Raw genomic sequence first — 16,329 nt, 5'->3', positions numbered from 1 at the left:
CAGAGTCTCCAAAAGAATAAAGGAGCAAGTGCTTTGTGGTTACAGAATAACTACATTGCACCAGAAATGGAAGAAAATGGGACTTCCCCACAGCAAACAAGTCATTCAGCAACCTATTAAAAATATTGTCTATGAGCACAAGTCCTCAGCTGAATTAGGCTGTAGCTAATATGAATTAGTTATGACCTCAGCTGTGGTTCTGTTAAGATCTAGCAGCTGGCAATCCTAGTGGAACACCCATCACTTTGCACTCATCCTTACTTACAGAAAACTTGGAGGCCTGAGAGAACATAGCAAGCTCTCTTGTATTTATAATCAAAATTAGAAACAGATGCCAAATGATATCCCTGAGCCCTTATGCCCCAGGAGATAAGGCACAAGAAAAGGGGCCAGGTAAGCATGGTTTCCCTCTAGTCACTGATTTAGGAACACCACATACTAATGCTCAGCATGTCTACAGGAATTGGAAGCCACAGTGAAGATCACCAAGTTAGAAATTAACATGTCTCATAAAGAGACAACATTAAGTAAACCTTAAGATGATAAGGAGCCAGATATCTTACAATGCCAGGAAAAAGCAAAAAATAAAAATCCCAAAAAACTATAAAAAAATGTGTTGCTACAAATAGTCACAAGGGGTCTGTATATTAGGTGCCATATAGAATATTGTCTGGAGTTGTCACTTACACAGAAAATTTGTTAAATATTACCCTGCATCTTAGAATCCAAATTGGCAATGGCTTTGCCATTTTGAATGACGTGTGATATTAAATATCTGTCAATACAAAGAAGGCAGTTCAAGTGCTGGAGATACTAATAGTTTTTAAAGACAAAATACATTTTTCTTACTGCTACTGGAAAAAAACCAAAACTGAGCTAAATGACAGCAAAGGAGGAGATAGTAAGAGAATTAATTGCCTCAATACTGTCAAGGGCCACAGAAGAACAGAAGCGCACATCACTAGGATGAATGACAACAGACATCAGGGACAACACAGGAAATCTTGATTTATAAGCAAACGTTTTCACAAGGAGGATGGCACATTCTGGGAACACATCTCTTAGCAGGTACCAAAGCCTGCCTGGACAAAGCTTGGACCTGCTTTGTGCAGAGTGGTAGACTAGAGATGTCTGAAGGTGCTTTGCAGCCTGCTTGGCTCAGTGATAAGGGACAGAGCTTTACAGGAGTGTGAAAAGCCGCTTCAGCTTTCAGCATCTGTTTCCCCATTTTAAGATTCTCCCAGGTATTTCGTGGCTCTGTCTAAAGGGAAAGAAAGGGACTAGGTGGGACAAGATGAGATGAAAGTATAGTAACCAAACCAACTCAGTTTGTTTGAGGGTCTCTGTTAGCACAGACTGCAGAAAGTGGGGGGCTGGTTGTTCATCTGTACACAACAGTATTTTGTGAACCACTGCTACTAGGAAGCCCAGGTTACAAAGGGATACCAGGTACATTTTAAAATTATATTTGTGTAACTTTAGTTTTGTGAATGAATGAAGGCTTACTACAGTCCAACCACATCCAAGCACATATCAGGCAGCTATCCAGCAGTACAATTGCAGTTTGGTTCTGAAACAAAAACCCTAAATTCTTATATGATAAACTATTTCTTATATTAGTTTTTATGACTTACTGATTCTTAAACTATACCATTTTCAGATAATGTATTCTCACTAATTTAAAGAGATGCTTTGAACTGCTCTCCTAACACTGTCTCAATAAAACAACCAAAATGAAAAGAACTGACTTGATAAATGTGATGACCTTGCTCCAGGCACTCAGAAGTGTACCTTACACCCCATGCAGCAGCCAGCAGTTGCCTTCCTTAAAGTCCCCACCATTGATTTGAAATCTGTGGAAAGTAAGCTCTTTATCAATTCTATCCCACAGTTCCTAATGCATTCCTGAAGAGATTGATGTTTCCTGAGTGTTCAGGTCCGGACATATTGGAAAAAAAAAAAAAAATCAACATTTCAGAAACTAACATTGTTTGGCTTGAATATTTTTCATTTATTTTTTATTGTTTCCATCTATCATGCACAGCTATGTGTGATAAGCAATTACAAAAGATCCTTGATGAAATTGCATTATATTGTGTTATGCTTTGTGCTATATATGTGACACAAGACATTTATCTCCAAAAAGTCAAATCAATCAAAATATGAGATGTGTGGAGGATAATAAGGCCTAGTCATACAACTATTTGACTTGTAAACTGTTGGAACTGATTTTTAAGGTAATATGAAATACAGTAGAATGTTTCTTTTATTTTTATTTTTCTAGGTCACAACCTTATAAAAAATCAATCGCAAAAAACATAGCAGTGATGTTAATTACATTCACCTAAAGCTAGTTTAGAACCAGCCAACTCACACAGCAGTTGTGTGAGCAACTTTACAGCAATTTTCTCTGGTTTCCTTGAATTGGCACCCAATTAAATATATTCAATAGGTTTCTTCGTTGTTATATCAACCACTGCTGCCTGCATGATGTACCATGCTGAATTTTGTAACTTGTCAGCATAAAGCCAAAGCAAAGAGAAAGGAGGTCAAAAATAATTTCCTTAAGTAAATAATTCCATTCCTGGGATCAAAATGCCAGTATTTTCCTCAAAAATGTACATAACTTTCCACATTATCCCAGTCATTTGAAAACTACAAATTCTACATAGAGTCTACAGTTCTAGGATTCGATATAAGCATCAAATAACTCTGCGGAATATTTGACTATTTTGGAGATATTTTTACAATTCTGCTGGGACTGATGTATTTCTATGATACCTTCCTGCCTTAGCAAGAGAGAAATCAGACACTGACCCATTTGCACTTTTTTTTTGTAGATTACTCCCTCTGACCTGCCCTCCCCCAATGGCTATTTACCAGAAATATCACAGGCTTTTACACAAAAAAAAATACATAAAATACCTTTGTAATAATACGAAACCCCTGAGAATATTTATTCACAAGTATTTAAGGTTTTGTTCATTTATTCCCATAAGGCTCTCAAATATTACTCGTACCCTAAGCAAACCTTTTCCTCACTGTCATTCTGTTGAGAGCCCTATCCTGTAAATTATGTCTCAAGAGATTCAGCAGCCCTTTGCCTTCCAAAATCTTTTGTGCAATTCTCTTTTTCATTAAAACTGCAAGATGTTCCTTCATCATCTCCTCATATAGGCAGAGTAACTTCAGAATTCAATCAACATCTGTAGGGAACTGCCACTGTTTCAGAGGACTGGAAAGCAATGAGTACTGTGTTCTAGTTTTTAAAAAATGTGCAAATAATCCATAGATTTATGGAATGAAGTGTGACATATACCACATGTCAATATTGACATATGAAAGAGAGTTTTACATGTGAGCCTAGTGAACAAGGCTGATTAAGAGAAACAAAGTATCTGGCATATCACAATCAAGTAAGGTACAACCAGTAAAACAGTTTCTCTAACTTTATATTTCTCAGGGCATGAAACACAACACGAAACAGAAATATGCGAGATTCTAGACTGAAGCTTCCAAGAAAACTGTGAGATGATTGATTTCATAAGAAAGCTAGTTGTCATTAACCAAGAAAAAAGAAATTTCCTTACAAAACTACCAAGAGCATCACAAGCAGTGATTTAAACTTCCTGACAATAGTTTTTTACCCTGGACCCAAAGCAACCAATGACAACACATCCATTTGGCTAAAGCTAAAGATGTGTGATACTGAAGACCTGTTTTTCTCAAAGGCCCAGTTGTTTATCACTTTGAAATGTCTGATTTCTTTTACTTCAAAGCATCTTTCAGAAAGCTGTCAGCAATTTATGGTGGAGATGGCTGAGAAAGGAGGAGTGAGTTCCTGGTGCTGGAGCATTGCTTGCTGGACATGCTGTAAGGTGAAGTGTTGGTGGGCAGTGTCAGCCACTCTCCTGTATGGCAACATGAGGTGCAGGTCCCTAAGGGAGCTGTCAGCTCAGCCTGCAGCTGAGACAGGCAAACTGGGCATCCTGGGGCTGTGGAACTTGCAACACTGGGTCTGTCAAAGGAAAAGTTCAGAGGATCAAAACAGCCTGAAAAGTCAGGGAAGAGCTGCACGGCAACTCGCTAGCCTGGCAGTGCTGCTGCTGAAAGGGCTGGCTGGAATCTCTGCAATCTGGCCAGCTCTCCTGCCAGACCTGACTTCTACAAGGTGTTTTGATGTCATCTCTGTAATCTTGAGAAATATCATAGAGCCTTCATTTTCCAAGAAGAGACCACTTATGGAAATGGAAGTGAAAGCTGCAAGTCCAGAAATGCAAACTGGGAGAAAAATTTAAATCTATGTTACAGCAATCACAATTCACTCATCACAAAGCGCCACAAGAAAGGGATGGAACTATCATTGTGGTCAGCTCAGTGAGAGTTTCTCTCGACAGGTAAAGAAGTCATAGAAGAAATGTTAGGTTGTCCCAAGGGTAGGACAGAATGTAATATGAAAACATGCATATCTTTTCATACATCACTGATTTTGTTTCTTCAAACACTGTTTCTGTCATTTTATCTAAGAAAGGTTATTAAAGGACTGAAGGAGCTCCAAAAATAATCAAAGGTTTGGAAAGACATTCACATAGCAAGACATTAAGTATTTGAAATTATTTCCTACAGAAAGCAAAGGAAGCAGAGGGAGCAATAGTGCATGAGTTTCTTAAAGAAACTTGGATAACTTCTCTCTTCCAGGCCTCACCAAAACCACTCATTAAATGAAATTAGACAGTATAAATTCTGGTACAAAATCTGGTAAGTGGCAGATGACAGAAAAGCAGCCCAAGCAAATACCACTAGAAGTTTGTTCTTATTATACCTCACCCTCTTCAGACTGAACATTTTGGGGCTGCTACAGACGGGATCATTTGGATCTGGGCCTCAAATCTAAAATTAAATCTAATCTTAAATAAATAAATGAACCAGTAAGCAAAAATCACCAGCAGCAACCACCAGATTTGGGAGTTAAAACTGTTTTTCAAAATCTCTCATGCTGCTACTGATTTGAATTACACCATCCTTTTGTCATTACATGAGCTGTAATTTCCTAAAGTCTAATTCAATGAACAATCCCTAAAAACTGGACAAGTAACAAAAATTGCATGGCTTCTTGAATGCAAGGTAAAATGGAAAAATTCACATGTAATCTTAAATATACATCCAAATCCAATAAGTTATAAAAATAGAAAAGCTGATAAGAAACTGAACTATTATTGGCCAGCTGGAGGAAGCCAAGATTGAATACTGACAGTCACTACTGCTGAAAATGATAGTAATAGCAGTCTTTTCAAACTTTCAGTCTAGAAACTTCCTATTTCACCATCTATAGATTATAGAGGATGCTCCACAGACCATTTAAACTGTATTTTCAGAAGAATTTAGCATATATTAAAACAGTGAAATAAGTAGTAAAACACATAAAATACTTGCAGAGGATGAAGCATGTCTTGAAATCTGACCTTCCATTTATTTACTGCGATTATGGAACACTGCTTCTGAAAATTTCTTACAGTTTATTTCATTGAACACTTAAAATCACAAATTTGAGACATTTTGTCCTTTGTCATATTTTTGCTTATATTGACATCAGTGCCAAATTTGCTGTCATGACTACAGTCTGTGCATCCAATGCTCTCTTTCATTAAAAATGTTAACGTGTACTATGACCTCTCTTCCAGTTATTGTGCTTACAAACAATAAAAGTTGACAGTGGTTCAAAGGGGCACAGAGACATAACTGGGATCCCTGACAGGCTGGGTAGGGACAGTCTGCACCTGGCTGGCATTCAGGGGGGCTGTGGGCTGCTGCCCATGCCCTGTTCCCTGTATCCCAGCCTGTTGTTGGGACCTTTCCTCACAGCCAAACCTGCTTCTGTGACAAAGAGGATCAGGGAGACATTTTTCCCTCATGGGTACAGGTACATCTGAGATAGAGGGGCTGAGCACCCAGGTATCAAGTGTGGCAGTACCCATTCCAGACCTGACAGGATGTTTTTCACCTTACCTGCACTTCCCAGCATGTACAGCTCGCTGGAAATGTCCTGTAGAGGACCAGCAGTTGTCACCAAAGAGATTAAATACCTGTAAAGGGAGAAACACTGGGTTATATCTAAAAGGCACTAATTCAGGGGTGTGTGTGAGAGGGTGAAATTTACTTATGAACCTTGGAGTATGTGTGATTCTTTCTTTTTCAGACAACAATCCTCCTCAGAGAAGCACTAACTATGGAAAATACTCCTTAGTCAGTGAACTCAATCTACAAGTGAAAACAGAGACACAAATCTCAAATTATCCTATAGAACAAAGCAGTGACACTTCTCAACATTTTTTTCTTTCTTTTTTCTAGTGGATGGTGTGGGGGACAGGGTTGCAAAGAGTAGGGAAAAAAAACACAGCCAACACTGGAAATAAATTCCATTTATATGATGACCACTGAAGAAAGCAGAATTTTCAAGCAGTAAAGCAGCTGCCAGTTCTATTTGTTACCCTCTTATGCTTACACCCAGATCTTGGTAAAGGATTTGAGAAAATGGAACATGGAATAGCAGCACTGGTATGACTGAGGCAGCCCCAATGTATAGGATGGACTGTTGACCTTCTCTAGCTGCCACATGGCCACCCAATCTCTCTATCACTCCCCCTTCTCAGCAGGACAGGGAGAAAATGAGATGAAAAACCTTGTGGGTGAGGATAAAGACAGGGGAATATCTTGCCAATTACTGTCATGGGCAAAACAGACTTACTTGAGGAAAATGAAATTAGTTAAACAATTAAAATAGATTTGGCTGGTGAGAATCAAAGACCAGAGTTAAAACAGTAGGACTGGCCTGTCTGCTCAGATGCCACAGACAGATCAAGAGTGGAATGCTGCCACAGGGTTAAGTGAAACTCCTCACCTCATCCACCCCCATGCATTAAACCATTTGCTCTTAAACTGCTTGGCAGCTCCTGCCTTTAAAATGAAGAATCTCTGATTTTGTTTCTAAGTAATGAAGTAGTGACTGCTGCCGTCATCCTGTCAGTCTCTTTCTAGGGCCAGGAGTGCCCTGGCTGACACTGTTCAATTAACCCATCATCAGAGGGTGCCACCAGAGTCCCACGCAGGCACACATTTATAAATGGCTCTCATGGATGCTCACTGCACTCTGCAGAGGTAATAGGCAGCCCTCACGTCCTGAGGGCTCACTAAGTTTTGTTCTTTTCTCTGTGCCTATAACACTCCCTGTAATAGCATTCATTTTGTCCTCTCAGCTCTAGCAATTCCTCTTCAATCAAAACAAGTGACCATAAGAAAGCATATTAGAGCTTTACACAACAGGCAGCAGGCACACTCCTTGCTACTGCTTTGAGGAAAACCCTGGAAATGGTCCAGATAACATTAATACAAATGATCTGTGTCCCTCTCTTACCATAAAGAGAATGATTGCAAACCACTTTGTTCATATGCAGCTTACACATAGATTTCTGAATAGTAATGAAATTTGATTTACCCCACTGTGAGGATACAACTGAAGGTAATAAAACATTTGAATTTAGTAATGCATTCAGTATTTTTCTTACTTGTAACTGTGGAAAGGAAGAACTCTGTTCAGATTTGATTTTAGGACTATTACCCTACCAAAGTTATTATTAGTAGCAGTTATCAAAATTATCTACCAGCTAAAGATGGTTCAAAAACCATGGGGCCACAGTCATGTCTGGCTCCAGAGATGTTTGTGGGTCTGTCTTCCTTGCTCCACAAAAGTGATATGATAGATGATACCACTCAGGCACAATGCCCTGTGGGCATTTGCAGCTAAAAAATCATTCGGTAAGAGAGCACTTTAAATCTAATTACAAAAAACATCTACATCCTGAATTTGGATAAACATGAATCTGCTTATCCTTTTGAAAAGATAAGAGCTTTTCTTTCTTCCAGAGACAATACTCAGCCCTGTGTGACAGGAAATATGCTAATATTTAGAAAGCTCCACCAATACCTAAGCAACACAGAAAACAAGGAATTATATTACTGAGATTTCTGGAGCATATTATTAACATTTTCTCACATAATTGGCCAAGAAAACAATCCCTGCCATGGGCCTCCTCATTATCTTTATGGTACACACTCAAAAATACTTAAGTTCATAATTCCCTTTCCTTTAGAAATATTTAGACAGAACAACAGAGAGGACCACAAAAATTGATCATGACTTCCAAGTGCACTAATCTCAAATCACAGTTTCCTATTTTGATGATGCTTATCCTTAACTCTGAAATGCTATAATCACTGCTTTCCTCTCATGATATTCTTTACATTTACTTAAATATCAGCACATTACAATGCCTTGTCCTTTATTAGAGCACTACAAATCTTAATTTAAGGAGTGAGAGCTTTCCTTATTGACCTTATATGAAACTTTCCTTACTGATCTTATATATATAGGCTGTTCCTATTTGGATTTTACAGGAAGGGAAGTAAGGCAAAGAGAAAGGAGTCTCATGCAGTAGGATTGCACAGCTCATGGGAACCAGACCTAGCAACTAATTTCTCAGATGATAAAGTGAATTTGCACAATTGCCCTTGAAGGGGATACTCTGTGATTGGGGGTCCAAATCTTCCTGAAATGTTCACAGAAGGTTTAACAGTCACAGAAGAAGGCTCTGAAGTCACTGTCTCCCCTTATGCTTGTCCTCTTTATTTCTCAAGGCATGATACAAACAATGCTGAAACATTCCCAAAGGGCATCGTCAGTTTTGCAAAAGCCTCTAGCCTGCTGAAACGATTTGGCCAGAAAACTCCCACAAGAATAATCCCTTAAAGGCTTTTCCCAAATGAATTATGCCCTACAAGAAAGTTGAAGTCTACAGTCTCCTGTGCACTCAACTGAGACTCACTAACTCGTGCCAGTCTTGTGGAGGCCTGCAGGAGCCGTGGCAAACAGGTGGGAACGTGGAGAAGGGTTTCAGTAACTCACCCCAGCAATGCATTAACATGGATCCCTTCCTCAGACTCAGGTGCCAAGTTATCATGGACAGAAATTAGAAAGTTACATTAGAACCCAGGCCCACCCCCCCACCTTTTAGTAGCTTGGGAAATTAAATTGTTATAGTGAAACAATAAATCAAGATCCCTCCCCCCACTTTATTTTCATCACTTAATCAGGTTGACTTCTGATGCAATCACTTTCCATACACATATGGCCAAAAAAGTGGTACAATATTGATAGATCTTTTCTCCCTTCCTATTATATTAAAAAAAAGTTTTATTATTAAGATATGAGTCAGTACATCCTGACTTTTTAATTTAAAAAGCTAGACTTTTAAAAATGTTAAAAATCCTTGATTCTAAAAACTACATCAGAGAATATTTCCATCTAAATACAATAATTATTCACACAAGAATTATTCTGTTATTCTTTTCTATTATTTTACAGGGGAAAGAAAAAAAACTAGCCAACTAGGCCAAGACAAAAGGCCAGTATTCCATGAAACAAAACCAGCAAGAATGCCCAAACTAATTCCAGACCTTTAATCTACTATTTGAGGATGACTGAAAACAGTCTTAGGTGACAGATTTCAGGTGAAACAAACTTTGCGTTTGATCCACAACTTTTCTGAATAGAATTCATACTAAGAAAACCCCACAAAATGTATAACAGTAATACGAAATTACACTTCAAATGCACAACAATGCAAATTTTTAATTTCTACCTCAAAATCCATGAAAACTTTACTTGTTCCTTGCAGGAAGTGACTAACATGAAGGAAAAAGGCAGAGAAATTAATGCAAATTAACATTGTCTAAAGTGGAGAAGGATTATTAAACTCAGATGACACCAGCAGAACTTCACCTGTTCAGTGAAAGGGGTACAAGTCTCCAGGCACAACAGGAACCCACAGGCATTGCTCAGTTTTTACCATTGAGCATTCTAATTAGGAAGTGCTGTCTTTACCATAAATATATCTAAGCATTACACCAGAAACAATTTCCTCTTAAAAATAAGCACATTTTAGTTATTAACACTCATCATTTAAATTTAACTGCCTTAATTTGAATTTCATTTCTATAATCCAAGCATTTTTTGTTTTGCATTCAAATTATCAAATATATAGGAAAAAAGATCGAGTTAATTAGAGACGAAGTTATAATTTTAAGTCCAATTCCATGTTGCTCCTTGTAAAATCTTCCAACATCTTGCATTTGAGAGCTGCATTAGGATCTTCAGCTTCATATACTAAAATAAATTCAGATCAGCACAGAATTTCTCTTTTCTATAGCCTAAATGAATGCAGATATATTAAAATACTAGCAAATCATTTTAAGAAGAGATCAATTTCTTTTTTACAGTTTCAACTATACAAACGCACTTATTGCCCATTATAGCACAAAAGATTTTTAAAAAATCTATATATACATAACAACTAATATCACAAGTTACAATTCAATCCATAAATCACATTTTTATCTTTGCATGGTACTTTATTTTCTTTTCTTTAAATATTTTCTCAGTGACTGCAGATCATTGGAATAACTGAACCCCAATTCACAGCCTCCAGGTGCCAAATGAAAGAACTTCTCCTGCTATATCCCTAGATGATTAATAAATTGTCCTATAGGTTTGCCAAGGCATAGGAAAATACATTAAAATGTGTATTGTTACAAGTTCAGAGCTGTGTAAAACTTATCCAGCACAACAGAGATGTGGGATTAACCTGCTCTGAAATCTAGCATGGAGACTCTTCTATGAAAATTACTGACGGATAATGATTGTCAAAAAGTTTTAAACCACTCAACCTGAGACATCAGCAAAGATTTAAGATAAGACCTTAGTATTGCAAACAGCAACTTGTAGAAAGACTGAGCTGACAGGCACTGCTAAACATTCTTTGAAGGATCAGCAGCAACAACGTGGCCAGAAGAACACTCCTGGAAAACCACAACCCTGGAGCTCCTCAGTGCTGCACTTCCAATGCCCAGCATCAGCTGGGATTGTGACCCACTGAAGGGATAATCCCCTTCCTCACATACACACACTAGAATACCTGGCAAGGGTATCTAATCCTCCAATGAATACAAATAAAAGCCTCTGAGATCACAATTGATTTTATATTAGACCAACAATTTGATGAACATATGGATGCATGTCATTCTCTGAAATCCGTTCTGAAGTAACAACCCTGCAAATGGAATACTCTGATCCTGTAGGTGATATGAAGGTGAACAGACATGAAAATGCCATTCCTTTGGTTTTTCTAGGCTCCAAAATTATAGATGTACAGAGGTAGGAGTGTCCTATCTTAACTTTAGTATGTTACAATTTCTCTTTAAAAGATTTCATCTTTCCAGGAAAGACTTCATTGAAGCATATTGTCTGATGCCATCTTCAGATCAATTCTAACATTTTAAGATTTGGATTACCCTCATAGCTGTCCTTTGAAATGAGTTTGCTGCTATGGCAGATTTTATTTCATAACAACTAATTTTAAAAATGCCAAAAAATATTTTACAAAATGTGGTTTAAGACTGAGTTAAAACTGAGTCCATATGGAAAGTGACAAGTTCTAGTGTGTGAAATATGCCTGTACATTAAACAGCTTGCAGGAAAAATGTACTATATTTTCATTAAATATACACTTCTATTAAATATATACTTCTATTATGTTAGAACAGTCTAATAAAAAAAATCAAAAGTTTTTTTAAAAGACATATTCTATAAACTATTTAAGAAATACAGAATTTGTAATAAGGCAGAGACTGTAATACATATGTGAATAACCAACCCCAATGTAGCCATCATTTGAAATAAAGAAAAGGAAAAAGATATGGCACTAACAAGACTCAGGTCCCAAGAAATTATTTCTCCTGCTTGTGGCTGGGAAACCAAGCACACCTGAGGCAGCGGGCTGTGCTCTCTCCTTTCCTTGCTCCATGGCCTGAGTGCCTGTGCACACTTGCCATGTCCTGCAGAAACATGCTCCATTGCCCTGTAAGCCCTGGCAGCTCCACATCTGCACAGGGACTGGGAGCAGCACGCAGGGATCTCCCTGCCCTGAGAACAGGGGTCAGCCCTGCCACACCAGGCCCTTTATAAAAGGGACGTGGAAAGAGGCTGTGAGTGCAGCCCTGGCTGCTTTCAGGACTCCATGGAGTGTTTTAACAACAGCATTTAAATTGAGGCCAATGCCTAGAAAGGCTGATCTGGAACAGAGCTGAATGGACAAAATAGGTATTTATTGAAAGGCCTTAAAGGGATACACCCTGGCAGCACATGAGCCTGGCCAGGGCTACACCCAGGTTGAATCCAAGATGGATCCCAGTCACAAGATTTTACACTTTTATAAGTTTTGGTTCATCTACATATTGGTTTCAATTGTCCAATTACAGCTCCAGGTCATGAAATCTCAACCCCCTGTCTTGCCCCCTTCTCTTTGCATAGTTATGCTTTTTGCATAACAGTTATCCTTGATTTTCTGCAGGGAAGGGATATGATTTTCACTAAAAACGCTTTAAGAGAACCTACTAATAATAAATATGAAGTTTCAGAGTTAAATGCCAGGCAGCAGAGAATCTGAAAAATATTAAAGCTAAAGCCCTAGGCATTGAGGCTCTGTGCACTTTGGTGCAGGGGTACAACAGACATTGCAGCAGCAGCCTGGCAACTGCAACAGGCAATTTCCTGTGTACAACTTCACCATGAGGATTATTAGCCAGCTAATACAGCTCTGTAATTAAGAATACCTGTTTCCTGGGGAACTGGTATAATTATTTTTGGCCCTTTTCCCAAGTTTTGCTGCAGTTTATGGCTTAGTAGAAGGGAAACGCTTTGTGTTTTTTCTTCTGTTGTTGCTGTCATTCTTTTTTTTTTCTTTAACATTTTAAAAGTCATCTCTCTGAATACCATTTACAATCTGAGATTGTTTTTCAGTGCCACCTGCACATCTCTTGTATACAATATACTCATGCAGTCACTACACGAGCCACACTTGTTTTCAGGTCTCACACACTAATGCTCTGGTATATCAGTGGGACCTGCAAGAGCACCTGAGGATACAAAACATTAGTGAGAGTATAATGACCATTATGTGCAACATTAAAGTAACTCTTCACTGTCCAAATCTTGGCCTTTTGTGCTGCATAGTTTTATGAAATTACAAATTTACGTTATTGAGTTTTCCTACGCCCTCTATATAAAAATTTCTTGTGATAAAGCACAACTTATTGCAATAGTGTTTGAGGAAAATAGGGGGCTATGCCTTTCTCCCCACCCAAGAGGACTGACACATGTTGCATTCAGGGAAAAGTAGAGGTCAGGGGATGCTTTACTGCAGCACAGCTGAATCACCTGTGCTAGGTGAGCTGAACTATGGGAGCAGAAACTCCAGCAAGGCTGGAGACTGACAGGAGAATCAGGGAACCAAAATCAGCTCTGTAGCCCTCCTCCTGCACCAAAGAGTAAAAATCTGTTATTAGGCCTCTCACCGAAGAGAATTGGTAATAAAGTTACAAAGTTGTGTGTAAAATTTTCAGCCCAGAGTGCAGTGATGCAGAGGAATCCAATGCAGGAGGAGAAGCATACAGTGACACAGTGTATTACTCTAAAATCTCTCCTATGATCCTGCTAATCATGCCAGACTACAGCTCATAATTTAAATTATTCATTGGGGAAGAATAAAAGTTTAATCAATAAAACCAGGGTCAAGTCACCCATACTAGAGGTTCAGGAAAAGAAGATGCCTTGAAACTCAGCTGTAAAATATTGTATGTTTTGAACCTTAATATCTCCCCTTGCTCCTATATTCATTAATAATAATAACCCACCACCTCACCTGACCTTTGCCTTCACTGGTTTGAAAGACAGTTTATGAAAAACTTTAGCATCACTGCATTTCTTTACCACTACTTCAGTACTAACAGTACCTCCAAGAATACTTAATGTTACAAAGACAGCTCTTGATCTTCTTCCAGAGCTATGTGTAAAACATCAGTTATAAGAAAAAAAGCTTCAAAAGAGAAAGATATTCAAAAAGGCGGTCACCACTGTTTACTTTTTGTCTTCTGTTTGATGCTTAAGTGCTACAGCACCAGATTGCAACGTGCATTGATACTCCATCTTTTCATAATTGGCAGGGCCATAGGCAAGTGTTAAAATATTCTGTGTAGCTGTGATTGTAGTGCTGATCGATCACTCTCCAAGGCTGCAGGAAAAGCTGGCAGTTAAAGTCACTGCATAGAGCAATCATAGCAGCGCTGACAGGCTGCCGTCAAGCAGGCAGGGGCATTCTGGAGACAGATAGCAGAAATGCCAAATCTGAGACAAATGCTCTTGGAATAAGTAATAAATCATATTAGCTGTCTGATGCTTCTCCTTGGTGTATTGATCGTGATTAAAATAAACTAATTAGAATCATAATCATGATGCAGTGATACAGGAAACAAAGAGGTGAGCTATGCAACATAATCATGAAGTGTTTTGTAGCAATCAAGCCACACCACTTTCTATCTTCCCCACTTATCAGCCAATTACAGGAAGTAGCACATTTCACATCAGGCTATAGAAACATCAAACAGAAGCCTGGATATATAGCCCTCCCCTCTTAACAACTGCATATGGGTGCTATATTAAGATCTCAATTTGGGCTGCACTTCCAGGGAAACTACAGGAGCCATTTGAAGGTGAAGTGTAGAAAGTGGATTCCAGTGGATTTCCTGCTAGAAAGTAGCCTTCCTGCAGGGCCACCGGGGACATAAACACAGTCTCAGCCTCCCTGCAACCCCCAGGCCAGGAGCCAGAGGTGAGGACAAACTATAGCCAGGCAAAAGTACAGAGGAGGTACATGGGACTCCTCTGCAGCAGGAGGGGCCTGCAGGAAGGCAGTGCCTTGCAATGGGGATTTTACTTCTGTGACTTGACCAGGCATATATCTAGAGTCATTTTGAGATAGCCAGGATCAGACAGCACTGATGATGCAGTTAGATATGCAGAAGTTTGTGCTTTCTTGCATTAAAATCCTTATAATTCATGTCATACTATATTGAGATGCATTTGGCAATTTTGTGATATTCTATATCCATCCAGCACAACCTGAAATATTTAACACTTTTCCATGCCATGCCACACAGAAGAAAATAGAGCAGTTACCGAGCATAGTTGACTAAATACCCTTACCCATACTAAGAACACCATGATAAGTTTAAACAACCTTTCAGAACTCCTGGAATAACTCCCAAAACCAGCTCTTTTGAATTTCTAGCACCCAAATATTTTCAGTTCCCTGACACGGATATTCAAGATACACAAAATACAAGGATGGCCCAATGGATGGTTTAAAAAGGATCAGAGAAGCAACTTGCATCTGGAAGTAGATGCCATGCATCAGTCATGAGAATTTTTACATTTAATAGGGTCTGTATCTTGTTCTGAACCAATGACTCCATATTACATCTTCATCCTCTTTTCATGCCAATTTTACACTGACTTAACTCTATGAACATATCCCTTACCTTTAAATGGCTTATTTCAGATTCACATTAAAGTAGATGAGACAGAAGTCAGTGCTTTCTGGGGCTGGCTCCTAATACATTGTTGATGCTGTCATCAACAGCTTAGAATAAATATTTTCCTGCTTTATTTAGCCTGACACTTCATTTTATCTACTAAAGGTATAATATAAAAGACATTCAGATTAACATGCAGATTTGTAAAAACTAGAAGATCTACAGTAAATTTAATCTCTGCTAAACATATGTGCAGGGCAGTGGTAGTATCAATGTTAAATCATTCACACAACTTCAGTTATGCAATTCTACACAGATTTCATGTGTGCTAATTTCTCAGCAACTGTAATTGCCCGTTTTTAAAAGGTCACAGAATTTCATATCCCATCTCACTTAACGGAGCAACCAATGAAGACAATGTAATGTTAGGATTTTACCTGCTTGGCCAAAAAAATTCTAACTCATCTGCCTTCAGGAAGGAACATTCTATCTTCCATCTCTACTCAGCCATTCTGAAAAGATGCTGATTAGTTAAGTGATTAATGTCCATAGTCACTTCTCTGGGTAGCTAAATTGGATCTAAGTGACTAAGTGAAGGCATTGCTATTTGAACTGATTGGGTCCAAATCTAACTACAAAGTAATTGACAATAGAGTGGAAGGTAGCTGCAACTAAAAAACTGGTCTGCAACAAAATTAAAATAGAGGTAGCAATTCAAGTAAATCTTCACAAGACATGCAGATAAAATTGAACCTTAGGGGTTCTGTTGTGAGTCCTGAGACCACATAACACTAAGCAGGAGTGTGAGTAATCCTACCTGATCTGAAACACAGAAAGAGCCTGAAAACC

The 16,329-nt window shown here is 38.5% G+C and overlaps 1 long non-coding RNA gene across 1 annotated transcript in view; it reads right to left on the bottom strand.

Annotated features, from left to right (window-relative positions):
- The window catches only part of LOC118689278 (uncharacterized), a 157,345-nt gene that overhangs the window by 39,112 nt on the left and 101,904 nt on the right, over positions 1 to 16,329 (bottom strand). Inside the window, exon 9 of the long non-coding RNA XR_004980593.2 lies at positions 6,007 to 6,083. This is a non-coding gene — a long non-coding RNA (uncharacterized LOC118689278). The remainder of the gene's footprint in view (positions 1 to 6,006; positions 6,084 to 16,329) is intronic.

This window comes from Molothrus ater, chromosome 9 (assembly GCF_012460135.2).
Source record: "Molothrus ater isolate BHLD 08-10-18 breed brown headed cowbird chromosome 9, BPBGC_Mater_1.1, whole genome shotgun sequence".
Classification (NCBI taxonomy): domain Eukaryota; kingdom Metazoa; phylum Chordata; class Aves; order Passeriformes; family Icteridae; genus Molothrus; species Molothrus ater.
The sequence above is the reverse complement of the archived record's forward strand: the minus strand, read 5'-3'. Positions and strand labels throughout refer to the sequence as shown.